Source organism: Lissotriton helveticus, chromosome 1_2 (genome assembly GCF_964261635.1).
Source record: "Lissotriton helveticus chromosome 1_2, aLisHel1.1, whole genome shotgun sequence".
Lineage (NCBI taxonomy): Eukaryota > Metazoa > Chordata > Amphibia > Caudata > Salamandridae > Lissotriton > Lissotriton helveticus.
This window is the reverse complement of record NC_136058.1, coordinates 336,342,160-336,363,331: the sequence shown is the minus strand read 5'-3', so window position 1 is coordinate 336,363,331 and position 21,172 is coordinate 336,342,160. Positions and strand designations below refer to the sequence as shown.

Here is a 21,172-nt window from a genome sequence, read left to right as displayed (position 1 = left end):
ATGCAATCTCACAATGACATTTCCACAACTTCCATTTCAATTTTGTCTCATTTTACTTGACACTCTGTCCACTGAGGGATCTATAAATGATAAGTTCCTTGAAAAACAAGAGTTGAGGAATATCCAGGAAATGGTTTTCTTAATGAAAAACGATCAGTTTGCATACTACTTTAAAGAGGGAGCCCGGCTAGCTCAGTCGGTAGAGCATGAGACTCTTAATCTCAGGGTCGTGGGTTCGAGCCCCACGTTGGGCGAAAACGAGTAATTTTTGCAGGATTATTGCATTGGATCTCATATTATGGCAATTAATCTTGCATTAGACATGCAATAACTCCCAAAAATTGTATATCTTTGGTTTCCCATTGGTGGGAAATGTAACTTCAAGATTAGGTAGGGCATTAGTCTAGATTAACATACAGCGATATTACTCCTATTCAAGTACTAAACAGGCCAACCTGAACTGTAAAACAATCACTAAGTGGAGGTAAGGCATCAGTTAGGAGTGAACTGAACACTCATGTAATGGGCAATTTGACGTCAAATAAAGTGTGGTAGGCATTAACATTACTTTTGAAATGTTATTCTGAGGGAGCACACAGGGGAATTAGCTCAAATGGTAGAGCGCGCGCTTAGCATGCGAGAGTTAGCGGGATCAATGCCCGCATTCTCCATTCTAAAATGTACATACATTTTATTTTTAACTTGTCATTGCCAAGCTAGTTGCATAGTAAGAACAGATAAATCACAGATGGCTTTCATATATGGTCACATCATAACAACTAAAGGGGTTTTATCAAAAGGGTTTAGGTATTCGTTAGCTTGTGAGAGCAATTTGAGTTCTTATGCAATCTCACAATGACATTTCCACAACTTCCATTTCAATTTTGTCTCATTTTACTTGACACTCTGTCCACTGAGGGATCTATAAATGATAAGTTCCTAGAAAAACAAGAGTTGAGGAATATCCAGGAACTGGTTTTCTTAATGAAAAACGATCAGTTTGCATTCTACTTTAAAGAGGGAGCACGGCTAGCTCAGTCGGTAGAGCATGAGACTCTTAATCTCAGGGTCGTGGGTTCGAGCCCCACGTTGGGCGAAAACGAGCAATTTTTGCAGGATTATTGCATTGGATCTCATAATATGGCAATTAATCTTGCATTAGACATGCAATAACTCCCAAAAATTGCATATCTTTGGTTTCCCATTGGTGGGAAATGTAACTTCAAGATTAGGTAGGTCATTAGTCTAGATTAACATACAGCGATATTACTCCTATTCAAGTACTAAACAGGCCAACCTGAACCGTAAAACATCCCCTAAGTGGAGGTAAGGCATCAGTTAGGAGTGAACTGAACACTCATGTAATGGGCAATTTGACGTCAAATAAAGTGTGGTAGGCATTAACATTACTTTTGAAATGTTATTCTGAGGGAGCACACAGGGGAATTAGCTCAAATGGTAGAGCGCTCGCTTAGCATGCGAGAGGTAGCGGGATCGATGCCCGCATTCTCCATTCTAAAATGTACATACATTTTATTTTTAACTTGTCATTGCCAAGCTTGTTGCATAGTAAGAACAGATAAATCACAGATGGCTTTCATATATGGTCACATCATAACAACTAAAGGGGTTTTATCAAAAGGGTTTAGGTATTCGTTAGCTTGTGAGAGCAATTTGAGTTCTTATGCAATCTCACAATGACATTTCCACAACTTCCATTTCAATTTTGTCTCATTTTACTTGACACTCTGTCCACTGAGGGATCTATAAATGATAAGTTCCTTGAAAAACAAGAGTTGAGGAATATCCAGGAACTGGTTTTCTTAATGAAAAACGATCAGTTTGCTTACTACTTTAAAGAGGGAGCCCGGCTAGCTCAGTCGGTAGAGCATGAGACTCTTAATCTCAGGGTCGTGGGTTCGAGCCCCATGTTGGGCGAAAATGAGTAATTTTTGCAGGATTATTGCATTGGATCTCATAATATGGCAATTAATCTTGCATTAGACATGCATTAACTCCCAAAAAGTGTATATCTTTGGTTTCCCATTGGTGGGAAATGTAACTTCAAGATTAGGTAGGGCATTAGTCTAGATTAACATACAGCGATATTACTCCTATTCAAGTACTAAACAGGCCAACCTGAACTGTAAAACATCCCCTAAGTGGAGGTAAGGCATCAGTTAGGAGTGAACTGAACACTCATGTAATGGGCAATTTGACGTCAAATAAAGTGTGGTAGGCATTGACATTACTTTTGAAATGTTATTCTGAGGGAGCACACAGGGGAATTAGCTCAAATGGTAGAGCGCGCGCTTAGCATGCGAGAGGTAGCGGGATCGATGCCCGCATTCTCCATTCTAAAATGTACATACATTTTATTTTTAACTTGTCATTGCCAAGCTTGTTGCATAGTAAGAACAGATAAATCACAGATGGCTTTCATATATGGTCACATCATAACAACTAAAGGGGTTTTATCAAAAGGGTTTAGGTATTCGTTAGCTTGTGAGAGCAATTTGAGTTCTTATGCAATCTCACAATGACATTTCCACAACTTCCATTTCAATTTTGTCTCATTTTACTTGACACTCTGTCCACTGAGGGATCTATAAATGATAAGTTCCTTGAAAAACAAGAGTTGAGGAATATCCAGGAAATGGTTTTCTTAATGAAAAACGATCAGTTTGCATACTACTTTAAAGAGGGAGCCCGGCTAGCTCAGTCGGTAGAGCATGAGACTCTTAATCTCAGGGTCGTGGGTTCGAGCCCCACGTTGGGCGAAAACGAGTAATTTTTGCAGGATTATTGCATTGGATCTCATATTATGGCAATTAATCTTGCATTAGACATGCAATAACTCCCAAAAATTGTATATCTTTGGTTTCCCATTGGTGGGAAATGTAACTTCAAGATTAGGTAGGGCATTAGTCTAGATTAACATACAGCGATATTACTCCTATTCAAGTAGTAAACAGGCCAACCTGAACTGTAAAACAATCACTAAGTGGAGGTAAGGCATCAGTTAGGAGTGAACTGAACACTCATGTAATGGGCAATTTGAAGTCAAATAAAGTGTGGTAGGCATTAACATTACTTTTGAAATGTTATTCTGAGGGAGCACACAGGGGAATTAGCTCAAATGGTAGAGCGCGCGCTTAGCATGCGAGAGGTAGCGGGATCGATGCCCGCATTCTCCATTCTAAAATGTACATACATTTTATTTTTAACTTGTCATTGCCAAGCTCGTTGCATAGTAAGAACAGATAAATCACAGATGGCTTTCATATATGGTCACATCATAACAACTAAAGGGGTTTTATCAAAAGGGTTTAGGTATTCGTTAGCTTGTGAGAGCAATTTGAGTTCTTATGCAATCTCACAATGACATTTCCACAACTTCCATTTCAATTTTGTCTCATTTTACTTGACACTCTGTCCACTGAGGGATCTATAAATGATAAGTTCCTTGAAAAACAAGAGTTGAGGAATATCCAGGAACTGGTTTTCTTAATGAAAAACGATCAGTTTGCATTCTACTTTAAAGAGGGAGCCCGGCTAGCTCAGTCGGTAGAGCATGAGACTCTTAATCTCAGGGTCGTGGGTTCGAGCCCCACGTTGGGCGAAAACGAGTAATTTTTGCAGGATTATTGCATTGGATCTCATAATATGGCAATTAATCTTGCATTAGACATGCAATAACTCCCAAAAATTGCATATCTTTGGTTTCCCATTGGTGGGAAATGTAACTTCAAGATTAGGTAGGTCATTAGTCTAGATTAACATACAGCGATATTACTCCTATTCAAGTACTAAACAGGCCAACCTGAACCGTAAAACATCCCCTAAGTGGAGGTAAGGCATCAGTTAGGAGTGAACTGAACACTCATGTAAAGGGCAATTTGACGTCAAATAAAGTGTGGTAGGCATTAACATTACTTTTGAAATGTTATTCTGAGGGAGCACACAGGGGAATTAGCTCAAATGGTAGAGTGCTCGCTTAGCATGCGAGAGGTAGCGGGATCGATGCCCGCATTCTCCATTCTAAAATGTACATACATTTTATTTTTAACTTGTCATTGCCAAGCTAGTTGCATAGTAAGAACAGATAAATCACAGATGGCTTTCATATATGGTCACATCATAACAACTAAAGGGGTTTTATCAAAAGGGTTTAGGTATTCGTTAGCTTGTGAGAGCAATTTGAGTTCTTATGCAATCTCACAATGACATTTCCACAACTTCCATTTCAATTTTGTCTCATTTTACTTGACACTCTGTCCACTGAGGGATCTATAAATGATAAGTTCCTTGAAAAACAAGAGTTGAGGAATATCCAGGAACTGGTTTTCTTAATGAAAAACGATCAGTTTGCATTCTACTTTAAAGAGGGAGCCCGGCTAGCTCAGTCGGTAGAGCATGAGACTCTTAATCTCAGGGTCGTGGGTTCGAGCCCCACGTTGGGCGAAAACGAGTAATTTTTGCAGGATTATTGCATTGGATCTCATAATATGGCAATTAATCTTGCATTAGACATGCAATAACTCCCAAAAATTGCATATCTTTGGTTTCCCATTGGTGGGAAATGTAACTTCAAGATTAGGTAGGGCATTAGTCTAGATTAACATACAGCGATATTACTCCTATTCAAGTACTAAACAGGCCAACCTGAACTGTAAAACATCCCCTAAGTGGAGGTAAGGCATCAGTTAGGAGTGAACTGAACACTCATGTAATGGGCAATTTGACGTCAAATAAAGTGTGGTAGGCATTAACATTACTTTTGAAATGTTATTCTGAGGGAGCACACAGGGGAATTAGCTCAAATGGTAGAGCGCGCGCTTAGCATGCGAGAGGTAGCGGGATCGATGCCCGCATTCTCCATTCTAAAATGTACATACATTTTATTTTTAACTTGTCATTGCCAAGCTTGTTGCATAGTAAGAACAGATAAATCACAGATGGCTTTCATATATGGTCACATCATAACAACTAAAGGGGTTTTATCAAAAGGGTTTAGGTATTCGTTAGCTTGTGAGAGCAATTTGAGTTCTTATGCAATCTCACAATGACATTTCCACAACTTCCATTTCAATTTTGTCTCATTTTACTTGACACTCTGTCCACTGAGGGATCTATAAATGATAAGTTCCTTGAAAAACAAGAGTTGAGGAATATCCAGGAAATGGTTTTCTTAATGAAAAACGATCAGTTTGCATACTACTTTAAAGAGGGAGCCCGGCTAGCTCAGTCGGTAGAGCATGAGACTCTTAATCTCAGGGTCGTGGGTTCGAGCCCCACGTTGGGCGAAAACGAGTAATTTTTGCAGGATTATTGCATTGGATCTCATATTATGGCAATTAATCTTGCATTAGACATGCAATAACTCCCAAAAATTGTATATCTTTGGTTTCCCATTGGTGGGAAATGTAACTTCAAGATTAGGTAGGGCATTAGTCTAGATTAACATACAGCGATATTACTCCTATTCAAGTACTAAACAGGCCAACCTGAACTGTAAAACAATCACTAAGTGGAGGTAAGGCATCAGTTAGGAGTGAACTGAACACTCATGTAATGGGCAATTTGAAGTCAAATAAAGTGTGGTAGGCATTAACATTACTTTTGAAATGTTATTCTGAGGGAGCACACAGGGGAATTAGCTCAAATGGTAGAGCGCGCGCTTAGCATGCGAGAGGTAGCGGGATCGATGCCCGCATTCTCCATTCTAAAATGTACATACATTTTATTTTTAACTTGTCATTGCCAAGCTAGTTGCATAGTAAGAACAGATAAATCACAGATGGCTTTCATATATGGTCACATCATAACAACTAAAGGGGTTTTATCAAAAGGGTTTAGGTATTCGTTAGCTTGTGAGAGCAATTTGAGTTCTTATGCAATCTCACAATGACATTTCCACAACTTCCATTTCAATTTTGTCTCATTTTACTTGACACTCTGTCCACTGAGGGATCTATAAATGATAAGTTCCTTGAAAAACAAGAGTTGAGGAATATCCAGGAACTGGTTTTCTTAATGAAAAACGATCAGTTTGCATTCTACTTTAAAGAGGGAGCCCGGCTAGCTCAGTCGGTAGAGCATGAGACTCTTAATCTCAGGGTCGTGGGTTCGAGCCCCACGTTGGGCGAAAACGAGTAATTTTTGCAGGATTATTGCATTGGATCTCATAATATGGCAATTAATCTTGCATTAGACATGCAATAACTCCCAAAAATTGCATATCTTTGGTTTCCCATTGGTGGGAAATGTAACTTCAAGATTAGGTAGGTCATTAGTCTAGATTAACATACAGCGATATTACTCCTATTCAAGTACTAAACAGGCCAACCTGAACCGTAAAACATCCCCTAAGTGGAGGTAAGGCATCAGTTAGGAGTGAACTGAACACTCATGTAATGGGCAATTTGACGTCAAATAAAGTGTGGTAGGCATTAACATTACTTTTGAAATGTTATTCTGAGGGAGCACACAGGGGAATTAGCTCAAATGGTAGAGCGCTCGCTTAGCATGCGAGAGGTAGCGGGATCGATGCCCGCATTCTCCATTCTAAAATGTACATACATTTTATTTTTAACTTGTCATTGCCAAGCTTGTTGCATAGTAAGAACAGATAAATCACAGATGGCTTTCATATATGGTCACATCATAACAACTAAAGGGGTTTTATCAAAAGGGTTTAGGTATTCGTTAGCTTGTGAGAGCAATTTGAGTTCTTATGCAATCTCACAATGACATTTCCACAACTTCCATTTCAATTTTGTCTCATTTTACTTGACACTCTGTCCACTGAGGGATCTATAAATGATAAGTTCCTTGAAAAACAAGAGTTGAGGAATATCCAGGAACTGGTTTTCTTAATGAAAAACGATCAGTTTGCTTACTACTTTAAAGAGGGAGCCCGGCTAGCTCAGTCGGTAGAGCATGAGACTCTTAATCTCAGGGTTGTGGGTTCGAGCCCCATGTTGGGCGAAAATGAGTAATTTTTGCAGGATTATTGCATTGGATCTCATAATATGGCAATTAATCTTGCATTAGACATGCATTAACTCCCAAAAAGTGTATATCTTTGGTTTCCCATTGGTGGGAAATGTAACTTCAAGATTAGGTAGGGCATTAGTCTAGATTAACATACAGCGATATTACTCCTATTCAAGTACTAAACAGGCCAACCTGAACTGTAAAACATCCCCTAAGTGGAGGTAAGGCATCAGTTAGGAGTGAACTGAACACTCATGTAATGGGCAATTTGACGTCAAATAAAGTGTGGTAGGCATTAACATTACTTTTGAAATGTTATTCTGAGGGAGCACACAGGGGAATTAGCTCAAATGGTAGAGCGCGCGCTTAGCATGCGAGAGGTAGCGGGATCGATGCCCGCATTCTCCATTCTAAAATGTACATACATTTTATTTTTAACTTGTCATTGCCAAGCTTGTTGCATAGTAAGAACAGATAAATCACAGATGGCTTTCATATATGGTCACATCATAACAACTAAAGGGGTTTTATCAAAAGGGTTTAGGTATTCGTTAGCTTGTGAGAGCAATTTGAGTTCTTATGCAATCTCACAATGACATTTCCACAACTTCCATTTCAATTTTGTCTCATTTTACTTGACACTCTGTCCACTGAGGGATCTATAAATGATAAGTTCCTTGAAAAACAAGAGTTGAGGAATATCCAGGAAATGGTTTTCTTAATGAAAAACGATCAGTTTGCATACTACTTTAAAGAGGGAGCCCGGCTAGCTCAGTCGGTAGAGCATGAGACTCTTAATCTCAGGGTCGTGGGTTCGAGCCCCACGTTGGGCAAAAACGAGTAATTTTTGCAGGATTATTGCATTGGATCTCATATTATGGCAATTAATCTTGCATTAGACATGCAATAACTCCCAAAAATTGTATATCTTTGGTTTCCCATTGGTGGGAAATGTAACTTCAAGATTAGGTAGGGCATTAGTCTAGATTAACATACAGCGATATTACTCCTATTCAAGTACTAAACAGGCCAACCTGAACTGTAAAACAATCACTAAGTGGAGGTAAGGCATCAGTTAGGAGTGAACTGAACACTCATGTAATGGGCAATTTGAAGTCAAATAAAGTGTGGTAGGCATTAACATTACTTTTGAAATGTTATTCTGAGGGAGCACACAGGGGAATTAGCTCAAATGGTAGAGCGCGCGCTTAGCATGCGAGAGGTAGCGGGATCGATGCCCGCATTCTCCATTCTAAAATGTACATACATTTTATTTTTAACTTGTCATTGCCAAGCTAGTTGCATAGTAAGAACAGATAAATCACAGATGGCTTTCATATATGGTCACATCATAACAACTAAAGGGGTTTTATCAAAAGGGTTTAGGTATTCGTTAGCTTGTGAGAGCAATTTGAGTTCTTATGCAATCTCACAATGACATTTCCACAACTTCCATTTCAATTTTGTCTCATTTTACTTGACACTCTGTCCACTGAGGGATCTATAAATGATAAGTTCCTTGAAAAACAAGAGTTGAGGAATATCCAGGAACTGGTTTTCTTAATGAAAAACGATCAGTTTGCATTCTACTTTAAAGAGGGAGCCCGGCTAGCTCAGTCGGTAGAGCATGAGACTCTTAATCTCAGGGTCGTGGGTTCGAGCCCCACGTTGGGCGAAAACGAGTAATTTTTGCAGGATTATTGCATTGGATCTCATAATATGGCAATTAATCTTGCATTAGACATGCAATAACTCCCAAAAATTGCATATCTTTGGTTTCCCATTGGTGGGAAATGTAACTTCAAGATTAGGTAGGTCATTAGTCTAGATTAACATACAGCGATATTACTCCTATTCAAGTACTAAACAGGCCAACCTGAACCGTAAAACATCCCCTAAGTGGAGGTAAGGCATCAGTTAGGAGTGAACTGAACACTCATGTAAAGGGCAATTTGACGTCAAATAAAGTGTGGTAGGCATTAACATTACTTTTGAAATGTTATTCTGAGGGAGCACACAGGGGAATTAGCTCAAATGGTAGAGTGCTCGCTTAGCATGCGAGAGGTAGCGGGATCGATGCCCGCATTCTCCATTCTAAAATGTACATACATTTTATTTTTAACTTGTCATTGCCAAGCTTGTTGCATAGTAAGAACAGATAAATCACAGATGGCTTTCATATATGGTCACATCATAACAACTAAAGGGGTTTTATCAAAAGGGTTTAGGTATTCGTTAGCTTGTGAGAGCAATTTGAGTTCTTATGCAATCTCACAATGACATTTCCACAACTTCCATTTCAATTTTGTCTCATTTTACTTGACACTCTGTCCACTGAGGGATCTATAAATGATAAGTTCCTTGAAAAACAAGAGTTGAGGAATATCCAGGAACTGGTTTTCTTAATGAAAAACGATCAGTTTGCATACTACTTTAAAGAGGGAGCCCGGCTAGCTCAGTCGGTAGAGCATGAGACTCTTAATCTCAGGGTCGTGGGTTCGAGCCCCACGTTGGGCGAAAACGAGTAATTTTTGCAGGATTATTGCATTGGATCTCATAATATGGCAATTAATCTTGCATTAGACATGCATTAACTCCCAAAAAGTGTATATCTTTGGTTTCCCATTGGTGGGAAATGTAACTTCAAGATTAGGTAGGGCATTAGTCTAGATTAACATACAGCGATATTACTCCTATTCAAGTACTAAACAGGCCAACCTGAACTGTAAAACATCCCCTAAGTGGAGGTAAGGCATCAGTTAGGAGTGAACTGAACACTCATGTAATGGGCAATTTGACGTCAAATAAAGTGTGGTAGGCATTAACATTACTTTTGAAATGTTATTCTGAGGGAGCACACAGGGGAATTAGCTCAAATGGTATAGCGCTCGCTTAGCATGCGAGAGGTAGCGGGATCGATGCCCGCATTCTCCATTCTAAAATGTACATACATTTTATTTTTAACTTGTCATTGCCAAGCTTGTTGCATAGTAAGAACAGATAAATCACAGATGGCTTTCATATATGGTCACATCATAACAACTAAAGGGGTTTTATCAAAAGGGTTTAGGTATTCGTTAGCTTGTGAGAGCAATTTGAGTTCTTATGCAATCTCACAATGACATTGCCACAACTTCCATTTCAATTTTGTCTCATTTTACTTGACACTCTGTCCACTGAGGGATCTATAAATGATAAGTTCCTTGAAAAACAAGAGTTGAGGAATATCCAGGAACTGGTTTTCTTAATGAAAAACGATCAGTTTGCATTCTACTTTAAAGAGGGAGCCCGGCTAGCTCAGTCGGTAGAGCATGAGACTCTTAATCTCAGGGTCGTGGGTTCGAGCCCCACGTTGGGCGAAAACGAGTAATTTTTGCAGGATTATTGCATTGGATCTCATAATATGGCAATTAATCTTGCATTAGACATGCAATAACTCCCAAAAATTGCATATCTTTGGTTTCCCATTGGTGGGAAATGTAACTTCAAGATTAGGTAGGTCATTAGTCTAGATTAACATACAGCGATATTACTCCTATTCAAGTACTAAACAGGCCAACCTGAACCGTAAAACATCCCCTAAGTGGAGGTAAGGCATCAGTTAGGAGTGAACTGAACACTCATGTAATGGGCAATTTGACGTCAAATAAAGTGTGGTAGGCATTAACATTACTTTTGAAATGTTATTCTGAGGGAGCACACAGGGGAATTAGCTCAAATGGTAGAGCGCTCGCTTAGCATGCGAGAGGTAGCGGGATCGATGCCCGCATTCTCCATTCTAAAATGTACATACATTTTATTTTTAACTTGTCATTGCCAAGCTTGTTGCATAGTAAGAACAGATAAATCACAGATGGCTTTCATATATGGTCACATCATAACAACTAAAGGGGTTTTATCAAAAGGGTTTAGGTATTCGTTAGCTTGTGAGAGCAATTTGAGTTCTTATGCAATCTCACAATGACATTTCCACAACTTCCATTTCAATTTTGTCTCATTTTACTTGACACTCTGTCCACTGAGGGATCTATAAATGATAAGTTCCTTGAAAAACAAGAGTTGAGGAATATCCAGGAACTGGTTTTCTTAATGAAAAACGATCAGTTTGCTTACTACTTTAAAGAGGGAGCCCGGCTAGCTCAGTCGGTAGAGCATGAGACTCTTAATCTCAGGGTCGTGGGTTCGAGCCCCATGTTGGGAGAAAACGAGTAATTTTTGCAGGATTATTGCATTGGATCTCATAATATGGCAATTAATCTTGCATTAGACATGCATTAACTCCCAAAAATTGTATATCTTTGGTTTCCCATTGGTGGGAAATGTAACTTCAAGATTAGGTAGGGCATTAGTCTAGATTAACATACAGCGATATTACTCCTATTCAAGTACTAAACAGGCCAACCTGAACTGTAAAACAATCCCTAAGTGGAGGTAAGGCATCAGTTAGGAGTGAACTGAACACTCATGTAATGGGCAATTTGACGTCAAATAAAGTGTGGTAGGCATTAACATTACTTTTGAAATGTTATTCTGAGGGAGCACACAGGGGAATTAGCTCAAATGGTAGGGCGCTCGCTTAGCATGCGAGAGGTAGCGGGATCGATGCCCGCATTCTCCATTCTAAAATGTACATACATTTTATTTTTAACTTGTCATTGCCAAGCTTGTTGCATAGTAAGAACCGATAAATCACAGATGGCTTTCATATATGGTCACATCATAACAACTAAAGGGGTTTTATCAAAAGGGTTTAGGTATTCGTTAGCTTGTGAGAGCAATTTGAGTTCTTATGCAATCTCACAATGACATTTCCACAACTTCCATTTCAATTTTGTCTCATTTTACTTGACACTCTGTCCACTGAGGGATCTATAAATGATAAGTTCCTTGAAAAGCAAGAGTTGAGGAATATCCAGGAACTGGTTTTCTTAATGAAAAACGATCAGTTTGCATACTACTTTAAAGAGGGAGCCCGGCTAGCTCAGTCGGTAGAGCATGAGACTCTTAATCTCAGGGTCGTGGGTTCGAGCCCCACGTTGGGCGAAAACATGTAATTTTTGCAGGATTATTGCATTGGATCTCATATTATGGCAATTAATCTTGCATTAGACATGCAATAACTCCCAAAAATTGTATATCTTTGGTTTCCCATTGGTGGGAAATGTAACTTCAAGATTAGGTAGGGCATTAGTCTAGATTAACATACAGCGATATTACTCCTATTCAAGTACTAAACAGGCCAACCTGAACTGTAAAACAATCCCTAAGTGGAGGTAAGGCATCAGTTAGGAGTGAACTGAACACTCATGTAATGGGCAATTTGACGTCAAATAAAGTGTGGTAGGCATTAACGTTACTTTTGAAATGTTATTCTGAGGGAGCACACAGGGGAATTAGCTCAAATGGTAGGGCGCTCGCTTAGCATGCGAGAGGTAGCGGGATCGATGCCCGCATTCTCCATTCTAAAATGTACATACATTTTATTTTTAACTTGTCATTGCCAAGCTTGTTGCATAGTAAGAACAGATAAATCACAGATGGCTTTCATATATGGTCACATCATAACAACTAAAGGGGTTTTATCAAAAGGGTTTAGGTATTTGTTAGCTTGTGAGAGCAATTTGAGTTCTTATGCAATCTCACAATGACATTTCCACAACTTCCATTTCAATTTTGTCTCATTTTACTTGACACTCTGTCCACTGAGGGATCTATAAATGATAAGTTCCTTGAAAAACAAGAGTTGAGGAATATCCAGGAACTGGTTTTCTTAATGAAAAACGATCAGTTTGCATACTACTTTAAAGAGGGAGCCCGGCTAGCTCAGTCGGTAGAGCATGAGACTCTTAATCTCAGGGTCGTGGGTTCGAGCCCCACGTTGGGCGAAAACGAGTAATTTTTGCAGGATTATTGCATTGGATCTCATATTATGGCAATTAATCTTGCATTAGACATGCAATAACTCCCAAAAATTGTATATCTTTGGTTTCCCATTGGTGGGAAATGTAACTTCAAGATTAGGTAGGGCATTAGTCTAGATTAACATACAGCGATATTACTCCTATTCAAGTACTAAACAGGCCAACCTGAACTGTAAAACAATCACTAAGTGGAGGTAAGGCATCAGTTAGGAGTGAACTGAACACTCATGTAATGGGCAATTTGACGTCAAATAAAGTGTGGTAGGCATTAACATTACTTTTGAAATGTTATTCTGAGGGAGCACACAGGGGAATTAGCTCAAATGGTAGAGCGCGCGCTTAGCATGCGAGAGGTAGCGGGATCGATGCCCGCATTCTCCATTCTAAAATGTACATACATTTTATTTTTAACTTCTCATTGCCAAGCTAGTTGCATAGTAAGAACAGATAAATCACAGATGGCTTTCATATATGGTCACATCATAACAACTAAAGGGGTTTTATCAAAAGGGTTTAGGTATTCGTTAGCTTGTGAGAGCAATTTGAGTTCTTATGCAATCTCACAATGACATTTCCACAACTTCCATTTCAATTTTGTCTCATTTTACTTGACACTCTGTCCACTGAGGGATCTATAAATGATAAGTTCCTTGAAAAACAAGAGTTGAGGAATATCCAGGAACTGGTTTTCTTAATGAAAAACGATCAGTTTGCATTCTACTTTAAAGAGGGAGCCCGGCTAGCTCAGTCGGTAGAGCATGAGACTCTTAATCTCAGGGTCGTGGGTTCGAGCCCCACGTTGGGCGAAAACGAGTAATTTTTGCAGGATTATTGCATTGGATCTCATAATATGGCAATTAATCTTGCATTAGACATGCAATAACTCCCAAAAATTGCATATCTTTGGTTTCCCATTGGTGGGAAATGTAACTTCAAGATTAGGTAGGTCATTAGTCTAGATTAACATACAGCGATATTACTCCTATTCAAGTACTAAACAGGCCAACCTGAACCGTAAAACATCCCCTAAGTGGAGGTAAGGCATCAGTTAGGAGTGAACTGAACACTCATGTAATGGGCAATTTGACGTCAAATAAAGTGTGGTAGGCATTAACATTACTTTTGAAATGTTATTCTGAGGGAGCACACAGGGGAATTAGCTCAAATGGTAGAGCGCTCGCTTAGCATGCGAGAGGTAGCGGGATCGATGCCCGCATTCTCCATTCTAAAATGTACATACATTTTATTTTTAACTTGTCATTGCCAAGCTTGTTGCATAGTAAGAACAGATAAATCACAGATGGCTTTCATATATGGTCACATCATAACAACTAAAGGGGTTTTATCAAAAGGGTTTAGGTATTCGTTAGCTTGTGAGAGCAATTTGAGTTCTTATGCAATCTCACAATGACATTTCCACAACTTCCATTTCAATTTTGTCTCATTTTACTTGACACTCTGTCCACTGAGGGATCTATAAATGATAAGTTCCTTGAAAAACAAGAGTTGAGGAATATCCAGGAACTGGTTTTCTTAATGAAAAACGATCAGTTTGCTTACTAATTTAAAGAGGGAGCCCGGCTAGCTCAGTCGGTAGAGCATGAGACTCTTAATCTCAGGGTCGTGGGTTCGAGCCCCATGTTGGGAGAAAACGAGTAATTTTTGCAGGATTATTGCATTGGATCTCATAATATGGCAATTAATCTTGCATTAGACATGCATTAACTCCCAAAAAGTGTATATCTTTGGTTTCCCATTGGTGGGAAATGTAACTTCAAGATTAGGTAGGGCATTAGTCTAGATTAACATACAGAGATATTACTCCTATTCAAGTACTAAACAGGCCAACCTGAACTGTAAAACATCCCCTAAGTGGAGGTAAGGCATCAGTTAGGAGTGAACTGAACACTCATGTAATGGGCAATTTGACGTCAAATAAAGTGTGGTAGGCATTAACATTACTTTTGAAATGTTATTCTGAGGGAGCACACAGGGGAATTAGCTCAAATGGTAGAGTGCTCGCTTAGCATGCGAGAGGTAGCGGGATCGATGCCCGCATTCTCCATTCTAAAATGTACATACATTTTATTTTTAACTTGTCATTGCCAAGCTTGTTGCATAGTAAGAACAGATAAATCACAGATGGCTTTCATATATGGTCACATCATAACAACTAAAGGGGTTTTATCAAAAGGGTTTAGGTATTCGTTAGCTTGTGAGAGCAATTTGAGTTCTTATGCAATCTCACAATGACATTTCCACAACTTCCATTTCAATTTTGTCTCATTTTACTTGACACTCTGTCCACTGAGGGATCTATAAATGATAAGTTCCTTGAAAAACAAGAGTTGAGGAATATCCAGGAAATGGTTTTCTTAATGAAAAACGATCAGTTTGCATACTACTTTAAAGAGGGAGCCCGGCTAGCTCAGTCGGTAGAGCATGAGACTCTTAATCTCAGGGTCGTGGGTTCGAGCCCCACGTTGGGCGAAAACGAGTAATTTTTGCAGGATTATTGCATTGGATCTCATAATATGGCAATTAATCTTGCATTAGACATGCAATAACTCCCAAAAATTGCATATCTTTGGTTTCCCATTGGTGGGAAATGTAACTTCAAGATTAGGTAGGTCATTAGTCTAGATTAACATACAGCGATATTACTCCTATTCAAGTACTAAACAGGCCAACCTGAACCGTAAAACATCCCCTAAGTGGAGGTAAGGCATCAGTTAGGAGTGAACTGAACACTCATGTAATGGGCAATTTGACGTCAAATAAAGTGTGGTAGGCATTAACATTACTTTTGAAATGTTATTCTGAGGGAGCACACAGGGGAATTAGCTCAAATGGTAGAGTGCTCGCTTAGCATGCGAGAGGTAGCGGGATCGATGCCCGCATTCTCCATTCTAAAATGTACATACATTTTATTTTTAACTTGTCATTGCCAAGCTTGTTGCATAGTAAGAACAGATAAATCACAGATGGCTTTCATATATGGTCACATCATAACAACTAAAGGGGTTTTATCAAAAGGGTTTAGGTATTCGTTAGCTTGTGAGAGCAATTTGAGTTCTTATGCAATCTCACAATGACATTTCCACAACTTCCATTTCAATTTTGTCTCATTTTACTTGACACTCTGTCCACTGAGGGATCTATAAATGATAAGTTCCTTGAAAAACAAGAGTTGAGGAATATCCAGGAACTGGTTTTCTTAATGAAAAACGATCAGTTTGCATTCTACTTTAAAGAGGGAGCCCGGCTAGCTCAGTCGGTAGAGCATGAGACTCTTAATCTCAGGGTCGTGGGTTCGAGCCCCACGTTGGGCGAAAACGAGTAATTTTTGCAGGATTATTGCATTGGATCTCATAATATGGCAATTAATCTTGCATTAGACATGCATTAACTCCCAAAAATTGTATATCTTTGGTTTCCCATTGGTGGGAAATGTAACTTCAAGATTAGGTAGGGCATTAGTCTAGATTAACATACAGCGATATTACTCCTATTCAAGTACTAAACAGGCCAACCTGAACTGTAAAACAATCCCTAAGTGGAGGTAAGGCATCAGTTAGGAGTGAACTGAACACTCATGTAATGGGCAATTTGACGTCAAATAAAGTGTGGTAGGCATTAACATTACTTTTGAAATGTTATTCTGAGGGAGCACACAGGGGAATTAGCTCAAATGGTAGGGCGCTCGCTTAGCATGCGAGAGGTAGCGGGATCGATGCCCGCATTCTCCATTCTAAAATGTACATACATTTTATTTTTAACTTGTCATTGCCAAGCTTGTTGCATAGTAAGAACAGATAAATCACAGATGGCTTTCATATATGGTCACATCATAACAACTAAAGGGGTTTTATCAAAAGGGTTTAGGTATTTGTTAGCTTGTGAGAGCAATTTGAGTTCTTATGCAATCTCACAATGACATTTCCACAACTTCCATTTCAATTTTGTCTCATTTTACTTGACACTCTGTCCACTGAGGGATCTATAAATGATAAGTTCCTTGAAAAACAAGAGTTGAGGAATATCCAGGAACTGGTTTTCTTAATGAAAAACGATCAGTTTGCATACTACTTTAAAGAGGGAGCCCGGCTAGCTCAGTCGGTAGAGCATGAGACTCTTAATCTCAGGGTCGTGGGTTCGAGCCCCACGTTGGGCGAAAACGAGTAATTTTTGCAGGATTATTGCATTGGATCTCATAATATGGCAATTAATCATGCATTAGACATGCATTAACTCCCAAAAATTGTATATCTTTGGTTTCCCATTGGTGGGAAATGTAACTTCAAGATTAGGTAGAGCATTAGTCTAGATTAACATACAGCGATATTACTCCTATTCAAGTACTAAACAGGCCAACCTGAACTGTAAAACATCCCCTAAGTGGAGGTAAGGCATCAGTTAGGAGTGAACTGAACACTCATGTAATGGGCAATTTGACGTCAAATAAAGTGTGGTAGGCATTAACATTACTTTTGAAATGTTATTCTGAGGGAGCACACAGGGGAATTAGCTCAAATGGTAGGGCGCTCGCTTAGCATGCGAGAGGTAGCGGGATCGATGCCCGCATTCTCCATTCTAAAATGTACATACATTTTATTTTTAACTTGTCATTGCCAAGCTTGTTGCATAGTAAGAACCGATAAATCACAGATGGCTTTCATATATGGTCACATCATAACAACTAAAGGGGTTTTATCAAAAGGGTTTAGGTATTCGTTAGCTTGTGAGAGCAATTTGAGTTCTTATGCAATCTCACAATGACATTTCCACAACTTCCATTTCAATTTTGTCTCATTTTACTTGACACTCTGTCCACTGAGGGATCTATAAATGATAAGTTCCTTGAAAGACAAGAGTTGAGGAATATCCAGGAACTGGTTTTCTTAATGAAAAACGATCAGTTTGCATACTACTTTAAAGAGGGAGCCCGGCTAGCTCAGTCGGTAGAGCATGAGACTCTTAATCTCAGGGTCGTGGGTTCGAGCCCCACGTTGGGCGAAAACGAGTAATTTTTGCAGGATTATTGCATTGGATCTCATATTATGGCAATTAATCTTGCATTAGACATGCAATAACTCCCAAAAATTGTATATCTTTGGTTTCCCATTGGTGGGAAATGTAACTTCAAGATTAGGTAGGGCATTAGTCTAGATTAACATACAGCGATATTACTCCTATTCAAGTACTAAACAGGCCAACCTGAACTGTAAAACAATCCCTAAGTGGAGGTAAGGCATCAGTTAGGAGTGAACTGAACACTCATGTAATGGGCAATTTGACGTCAAATAAAGTGTGGTAGGCATTAACGTTACTTTTGAAATGTTATTCTGAGGGAGCACACAGGGGAATTAGCTCAAATGGTAGAGCGCTCGCTTAGCATGCGAGAGGTAGCGGGATCGATGCCCGCATTCTCCATTCTAAAATGTACATACATTTTATTTTTAACTTGTCATTGCCAAGCTTGTTGCATAGTAAGAACAGATAAATCACAAATGGCTTTCATATATGGTCACATCATAACAAGTAAAGGGGTTTTATCAAAAGGGTTTAGGTATTTGTTAGCTTGTGAGAGCAATTTGAGTTCTTATGCAATCTCACAATGACATTTCCACAACTTCCATTTCAATTTTGTCTCATTTTACTTGACACTCTGTCCACTGAGGGATCTATAAATGATAAGTTCCTTGAAAAACAAGAGTTGAGGAATATCCAGGAACTGGTTTTCTTAATGAAAAACGATCAGTTTGCATACTACTTTAAAGAGGGAGCCCGGCTAGCTCAGTCGGTAGAGCATGAGACTCTAAATCTCAGGGTTGTGGGTTTGATCCCCACGTTGGGCGAAAACAAGTAATTTTTGCAGGATTATTGCATTGGATCTCATAATATGGCAATTAATCTTGCATTAGACATGCAATAACTCCCAAAAATTGTATATCTTTGGTTTCCCATTGGTGGGAAATGTAACTTCAAGATTAGGTAGGGCATTAGTCTAGATTAACATACAGCGATATTACTCCTATTCAAGTGCTAAACAGGCCAACCTGAACTGTAAAACAATCCCTAAGTGGAGGTAAGGCATCAGTTAGGAGTGAACTGAACACTCATGTAATGGGCAATTTGACGTCAAATAAAGTGTGGTAGGCATTAACATTACTTTTGTAATGTTATTCTGAGGGAGCACACAGGGGAATTAGCTCAAATGGTAGGGCGCTCGCTTAGCATGCGAGAGGTAGCGGGATCGATGCCCGCATTCTCCATTCTAAAATGTACATACATTTTATTTTTAACTTGTCATTGTCAAGCTTGTTGCATAGTAAGAACAGATAAATCACAGATGGCTTTCATATATGGTCACATCATAACAACTAAAGGGGTTTTATCAAAAGGGTTTAGGTATTCGTTAGCTTGTGAGAGCAATTTGAGTTCTTATGCAATCTCACAATGACATTTCCACAACTTCCATTTCAATTTTGTCTCATTTTACTTGACACTCTGTCCACTGAGGGATCTATAAATGATAAGTTCCTTGAAAAACAAGAGTTGAGGAATATCCAGGAACTGGTTTTCTTAATGAAAAACGATCAGTTTGCATTCTACTTTAAAGAGGGAGCCCGGCTAGCTCAGTCGGTAGAGCATGAGACTCTTAATCTCAGGGTCGTGGGTTCGAGCCCCACGTTGGGCGAAAACGAGTAATTTTTGCAGGATTATTGCATTGGATCTCATAATATGGCAATTAATCTTGCATTAGACATGCATTAACTCCCAAAAATTGTATATCTTTGGTTTCCCATTGGTGGGAAATGTAACTTCAAGATTAGGTAGGGCATTAGTCTAGATTAACATACAGCGATATTACTCCTATTCAAGTACTAAACAGGCCAACCTGAACTGTAAAACATCCCCTAAGTGGAGGTAAGGCATCAGTTAGGAGTGAACTGAACACTCATGTAATGGGCAATTTGACGTCAAATAAAGTGTGGTAGGCATTAACATTACTTTTGAAATGTTATTCTGAGGGAGCACACTGGGGAATTAGCTCAAATGGTAGGGCGCTCGCTTAGCATGCGAGAGGTAGCGGGATCGATGCCCGCATTCTCCATTCTAAAATGTACATACATTTTATTTTTAACTTGTCATTGCCAAGCTTGTTGCATAGTAAGAACAGATAAATCACAGATGGCTTTCATATATGGTCACATCATAACAACTAAAGGGGTTTTATCAAAAGGGTTTAGGTATTCGTTAGCTTGTGAGAGCAATTTGAGTTCTTATGCAATCTCACAATGACATTTCCACAACTTCCATTTCAATTTTGTCTCATTTTACTTGACACTCTGTCCACTGAGGGATCTATAAATGATAAGTTCCTTGAAAAACAAGAGTTGAGGAATATCCAGGAACTGGTTTTCTTAATGAAAAACGATCAGTTTGCATACTACTTTAAAGAGGGAGCCCGGCTAGCTCAGTCGGTAGAGCATGAGACTCTTAATCTCAGGGTCGTGGGTTCAAGCCCCACGTTGGGCGAAAACGAGTAACTTTTGCAGGATTATTGCATTGGATCTCATATTATGGCAATTAATCTTGCATTAGACATGCAATAACTCCCAAAAATTGTATATCTTTGGTTTCCCATTGGTGGGAAATGTAACTTCAAGATTAGGTAGGGCATTAGTCTAGATTAACATACAGCGATATTACTCCTATTCAAGTACTAAACAGGCCAACCTGAACTGTAAAACAATCCCTAAGTGGAGGTAAGGCATCAGTTAGGAGTGAACTGAACACTCATGTAATGGGCAATTTGACGTCAAATAAAGTGTGGTAGGCATTAACGTTACTTTTGAAATGTTATTCTGAGGGAGCACACAGGGGAATTAGCTCAAATGGTAGGGCGCTCGCTTAGCATGCGAGAGGTAGCGGGATCGATGCCCGCATTCTCCATTCTAAAATGTACATACATTTTATTTTTAACTTGTCATTGCCAAGCTTGTTGCATAGTAAGAACAGATAAATCACAGATGGCTTTCATATATGGTCACATCATAACAACTAAAGGGGTTTTATCAAAAGGGTTTAGGTATTCGTTAGCTTGTGAGAGCAATTTGAGTTCTTATGCAATCTCACAATGACATTTCCACAACTTCCATTTCAATTTTGTCTCATTTTACTTGACACTCTGTCCACTGAGGGATCTATAAATGATAAGTTCCTTGAAAAACAAGAGTTGAGGAATA

At 39.1% G+C, this 21,172-nt stretch overlaps 38 non-coding genes across 38 annotated transcripts; all 38 read left to right on the top strand.

Moving 5' to 3' along the window:
• The first annotated feature begins 181 nt into the window (after nt 1-181).
• Nucleotides 182-254, top strand: TRNAK-CUU (transfer RNA lysine (anticodon CUU)). Its single transcript has one exon. It is a non-coding gene; the product is annotated as a tRNA-Lys (tRNA).
• Nucleotides 255-1,023: 769 nt separating this feature from the next.
• On the top strand, nt 1,024-1,096 carry TRNAK-CUU (transfer RNA lysine (anticodon CUU)). The gene has a single exon. It is a non-coding gene; the product is annotated as a tRNA-Lys (tRNA).
• A 344-nt stretch (nt 1,097-1,440) lies between these two features.
• Nucleotides 1,441-1,513, top strand: TRNAA-AGC (transfer RNA alanine (anticodon AGC)). The gene has a single exon. It is a non-coding gene; the product is annotated as a tRNA-Ala (tRNA).
• Nucleotides 1,514-1,865: 352 nt separating this feature from the next.
• On the top strand, nt 1,866-1,938 carry TRNAK-CUU (transfer RNA lysine (anticodon CUU)). Its single transcript has one exon. It is a non-coding gene; the product is annotated as a tRNA-Lys (tRNA).
• Nucleotides 1,939-2,707: 769 nt separating this feature from the next.
• On the top strand, nt 2,708-2,780 carry TRNAK-CUU (transfer RNA lysine (anticodon CUU)). Its single transcript has one exon. It is a non-coding gene; the product is annotated as a tRNA-Lys (tRNA).
• A 769-nt stretch (nt 2,781-3,549) lies between these two features.
• On the top strand, nt 3,550-3,622 carry TRNAK-CUU (transfer RNA lysine (anticodon CUU)). Its single transcript has one exon. It is a non-coding gene; the product is annotated as a tRNA-Lys (tRNA).
• A 344-nt stretch (nt 3,623-3,966) lies between these two features.
• TRNAA-AGC (transfer RNA alanine (anticodon AGC)) lies at nt 3,967-4,039 on the top strand. The gene has a single exon. It is a non-coding gene; the product is annotated as a tRNA-Ala (tRNA).
• Nucleotides 4,040-4,391: 352 nt separating this feature from the next.
• TRNAK-CUU (transfer RNA lysine (anticodon CUU)) lies at nt 4,392-4,464 on the top strand. The gene has a single exon. It is a non-coding gene; the product is annotated as a tRNA-Lys (tRNA).
• A 769-nt stretch (nt 4,465-5,233) lies between these two features.
• TRNAK-CUU (transfer RNA lysine (anticodon CUU)) lies at nt 5,234-5,306 on the top strand. Its single transcript has one exon. It is a non-coding gene; the product is annotated as a tRNA-Lys (tRNA).
• A 769-nt stretch (nt 5,307-6,075) lies between these two features.
• On the top strand, nt 6,076-6,148 carry TRNAK-CUU (transfer RNA lysine (anticodon CUU)). The gene has a single exon. It is a non-coding gene; the product is annotated as a tRNA-Lys (tRNA).
• A 344-nt stretch (nt 6,149-6,492) lies between these two features.
• TRNAA-AGC (transfer RNA alanine (anticodon AGC)) lies at nt 6,493-6,565 on the top strand. The gene has a single exon. It is a non-coding gene; the product is annotated as a tRNA-Ala (tRNA).
• A 352-nt stretch (nt 6,566-6,917) lies between these two features.
• Nucleotides 6,918-6,990, top strand: TRNAK-CUU (transfer RNA lysine (anticodon CUU)). The gene has a single exon. It is a non-coding gene; the product is annotated as a tRNA-Lys (tRNA).
• Nucleotides 6,991-7,759: 769 nt separating this feature from the next.
• On the top strand, nt 7,760-7,832 carry TRNAK-CUU (transfer RNA lysine (anticodon CUU)). Its single transcript has one exon. It is a non-coding gene; the product is annotated as a tRNA-Lys (tRNA).
• Nucleotides 7,833-8,601: 769 nt separating this feature from the next.
• Nucleotides 8,602-8,674, top strand: TRNAK-CUU (transfer RNA lysine (anticodon CUU)). The gene has a single exon. It is a non-coding gene; the product is annotated as a tRNA-Lys (tRNA).
• Nucleotides 8,675-9,018: 344 nt separating this feature from the next.
• Nucleotides 9,019-9,091, top strand: TRNAA-AGC (transfer RNA alanine (anticodon AGC)). Its single transcript has one exon. It is a non-coding gene; the product is annotated as a tRNA-Ala (tRNA).
• Nucleotides 9,092-9,443: 352 nt separating this feature from the next.
• Nucleotides 9,444-9,516, top strand: TRNAK-CUU (transfer RNA lysine (anticodon CUU)). The gene has a single exon. It is a non-coding gene; the product is annotated as a tRNA-Lys (tRNA).
• Nucleotides 9,517-10,285: 769 nt separating this feature from the next.
• On the top strand, nt 10,286-10,358 carry TRNAK-CUU (transfer RNA lysine (anticodon CUU)). Its single transcript has one exon. It is a non-coding gene; the product is annotated as a tRNA-Lys (tRNA).
• Nucleotides 10,359-10,702: 344 nt separating this feature from the next.
• Nucleotides 10,703-10,775, top strand: TRNAA-AGC (transfer RNA alanine (anticodon AGC)). Its single transcript has one exon. It is a non-coding gene; the product is annotated as a tRNA-Ala (tRNA).
• Nucleotides 10,776-11,544: 769 nt separating this feature from the next.
• Nucleotides 11,545-11,617, top strand: TRNAA-AGC (transfer RNA alanine (anticodon AGC)). Its single transcript has one exon. It is a non-coding gene; the product is annotated as a tRNA-Ala (tRNA).
• Nucleotides 11,618-11,969: 352 nt separating this feature from the next.
• Nucleotides 11,970-12,042, top strand: TRNAK-CUU (transfer RNA lysine (anticodon CUU)). The gene has a single exon. It is a non-coding gene; the product is annotated as a tRNA-Lys (tRNA).
• Nucleotides 12,043-12,386: 344 nt separating this feature from the next.
• On the top strand, nt 12,387-12,459 carry TRNAA-AGC (transfer RNA alanine (anticodon AGC)). The gene has a single exon. It is a non-coding gene; the product is annotated as a tRNA-Ala (tRNA).
• A 352-nt stretch (nt 12,460-12,811) lies between these two features.
• TRNAK-CUU (transfer RNA lysine (anticodon CUU)) lies at nt 12,812-12,884 on the top strand. The gene has a single exon. It is a non-coding gene; the product is annotated as a tRNA-Lys (tRNA).
• Nucleotides 12,885-13,653: 769 nt separating this feature from the next.
• Nucleotides 13,654-13,726, top strand: TRNAK-CUU (transfer RNA lysine (anticodon CUU)). Its single transcript has one exon. It is a non-coding gene; the product is annotated as a tRNA-Lys (tRNA).
• A 344-nt stretch (nt 13,727-14,070) lies between these two features.
• Nucleotides 14,071-14,143, top strand: TRNAA-AGC (transfer RNA alanine (anticodon AGC)). Its single transcript has one exon. It is a non-coding gene; the product is annotated as a tRNA-Ala (tRNA).
• A 769-nt stretch (nt 14,144-14,912) lies between these two features.
• On the top strand, nt 14,913-14,985 carry TRNAA-AGC (transfer RNA alanine (anticodon AGC)). Its single transcript has one exon. It is a non-coding gene; the product is annotated as a tRNA-Ala (tRNA).
• Nucleotides 14,986-15,337: 352 nt separating this feature from the next.
• Nucleotides 15,338-15,410, top strand: TRNAK-CUU (transfer RNA lysine (anticodon CUU)). Its single transcript has one exon. It is a non-coding gene; the product is annotated as a tRNA-Lys (tRNA).
• Nucleotides 15,411-15,754: 344 nt separating this feature from the next.
• TRNAA-AGC (transfer RNA alanine (anticodon AGC)) lies at nt 15,755-15,827 on the top strand. Its single transcript has one exon. It is a non-coding gene; the product is annotated as a tRNA-Ala (tRNA).
• A 352-nt stretch (nt 15,828-16,179) lies between these two features.
• On the top strand, nt 16,180-16,252 carry TRNAK-CUU (transfer RNA lysine (anticodon CUU)). The gene has a single exon. It is a non-coding gene; the product is annotated as a tRNA-Lys (tRNA).
• A 344-nt stretch (nt 16,253-16,596) lies between these two features.
• TRNAA-AGC (transfer RNA alanine (anticodon AGC)) lies at nt 16,597-16,669 on the top strand. Its single transcript has one exon. It is a non-coding gene; the product is annotated as a tRNA-Ala (tRNA).
• Nucleotides 16,670-17,021: 352 nt separating this feature from the next.
• Nucleotides 17,022-17,094, top strand: TRNAK-CUU (transfer RNA lysine (anticodon CUU)). Its single transcript has one exon. It is a non-coding gene; the product is annotated as a tRNA-Lys (tRNA).
• A 344-nt stretch (nt 17,095-17,438) lies between these two features.
• Nucleotides 17,439-17,511, top strand: TRNAA-AGC (transfer RNA alanine (anticodon AGC)). The gene has a single exon. It is a non-coding gene; the product is annotated as a tRNA-Ala (tRNA).
• A 352-nt stretch (nt 17,512-17,863) lies between these two features.
• TRNAK-CUU (transfer RNA lysine (anticodon CUU)) lies at nt 17,864-17,936 on the top strand. Its single transcript has one exon. It is a non-coding gene; the product is annotated as a tRNA-Lys (tRNA).
• Nucleotides 17,937-18,280: 344 nt separating this feature from the next.
• On the top strand, nt 18,281-18,353 carry TRNAA-AGC (transfer RNA alanine (anticodon AGC)). The gene has a single exon. It is a non-coding gene; the product is annotated as a tRNA-Ala (tRNA).
• A 769-nt stretch (nt 18,354-19,122) lies between these two features.
• TRNAA-AGC (transfer RNA alanine (anticodon AGC)) lies at nt 19,123-19,195 on the top strand. The gene has a single exon. It is a non-coding gene; the product is annotated as a tRNA-Ala (tRNA).
• Nucleotides 19,196-19,547: 352 nt separating this feature from the next.
• TRNAK-CUU (transfer RNA lysine (anticodon CUU)) lies at nt 19,548-19,620 on the top strand. Its single transcript has one exon. It is a non-coding gene; the product is annotated as a tRNA-Lys (tRNA).
• Nucleotides 19,621-19,964: 344 nt separating this feature from the next.
• Nucleotides 19,965-20,037, top strand: TRNAA-AGC (transfer RNA alanine (anticodon AGC)). Its single transcript has one exon. It is a non-coding gene; the product is annotated as a tRNA-Ala (tRNA).
• A 352-nt stretch (nt 20,038-20,389) lies between these two features.
• TRNAK-CUU (transfer RNA lysine (anticodon CUU)) lies at nt 20,390-20,462 on the top strand. The gene has a single exon. It is a non-coding gene; the product is annotated as a tRNA-Lys (tRNA).
• A 344-nt stretch (nt 20,463-20,806) lies between these two features.
• On the top strand, nt 20,807-20,879 carry TRNAA-AGC (transfer RNA alanine (anticodon AGC)). Its single transcript has one exon. It is a non-coding gene; the product is annotated as a tRNA-Ala (tRNA).
• The last annotated feature ends 293 nt before the right edge of the window (nt 20,880-21,172 follow it).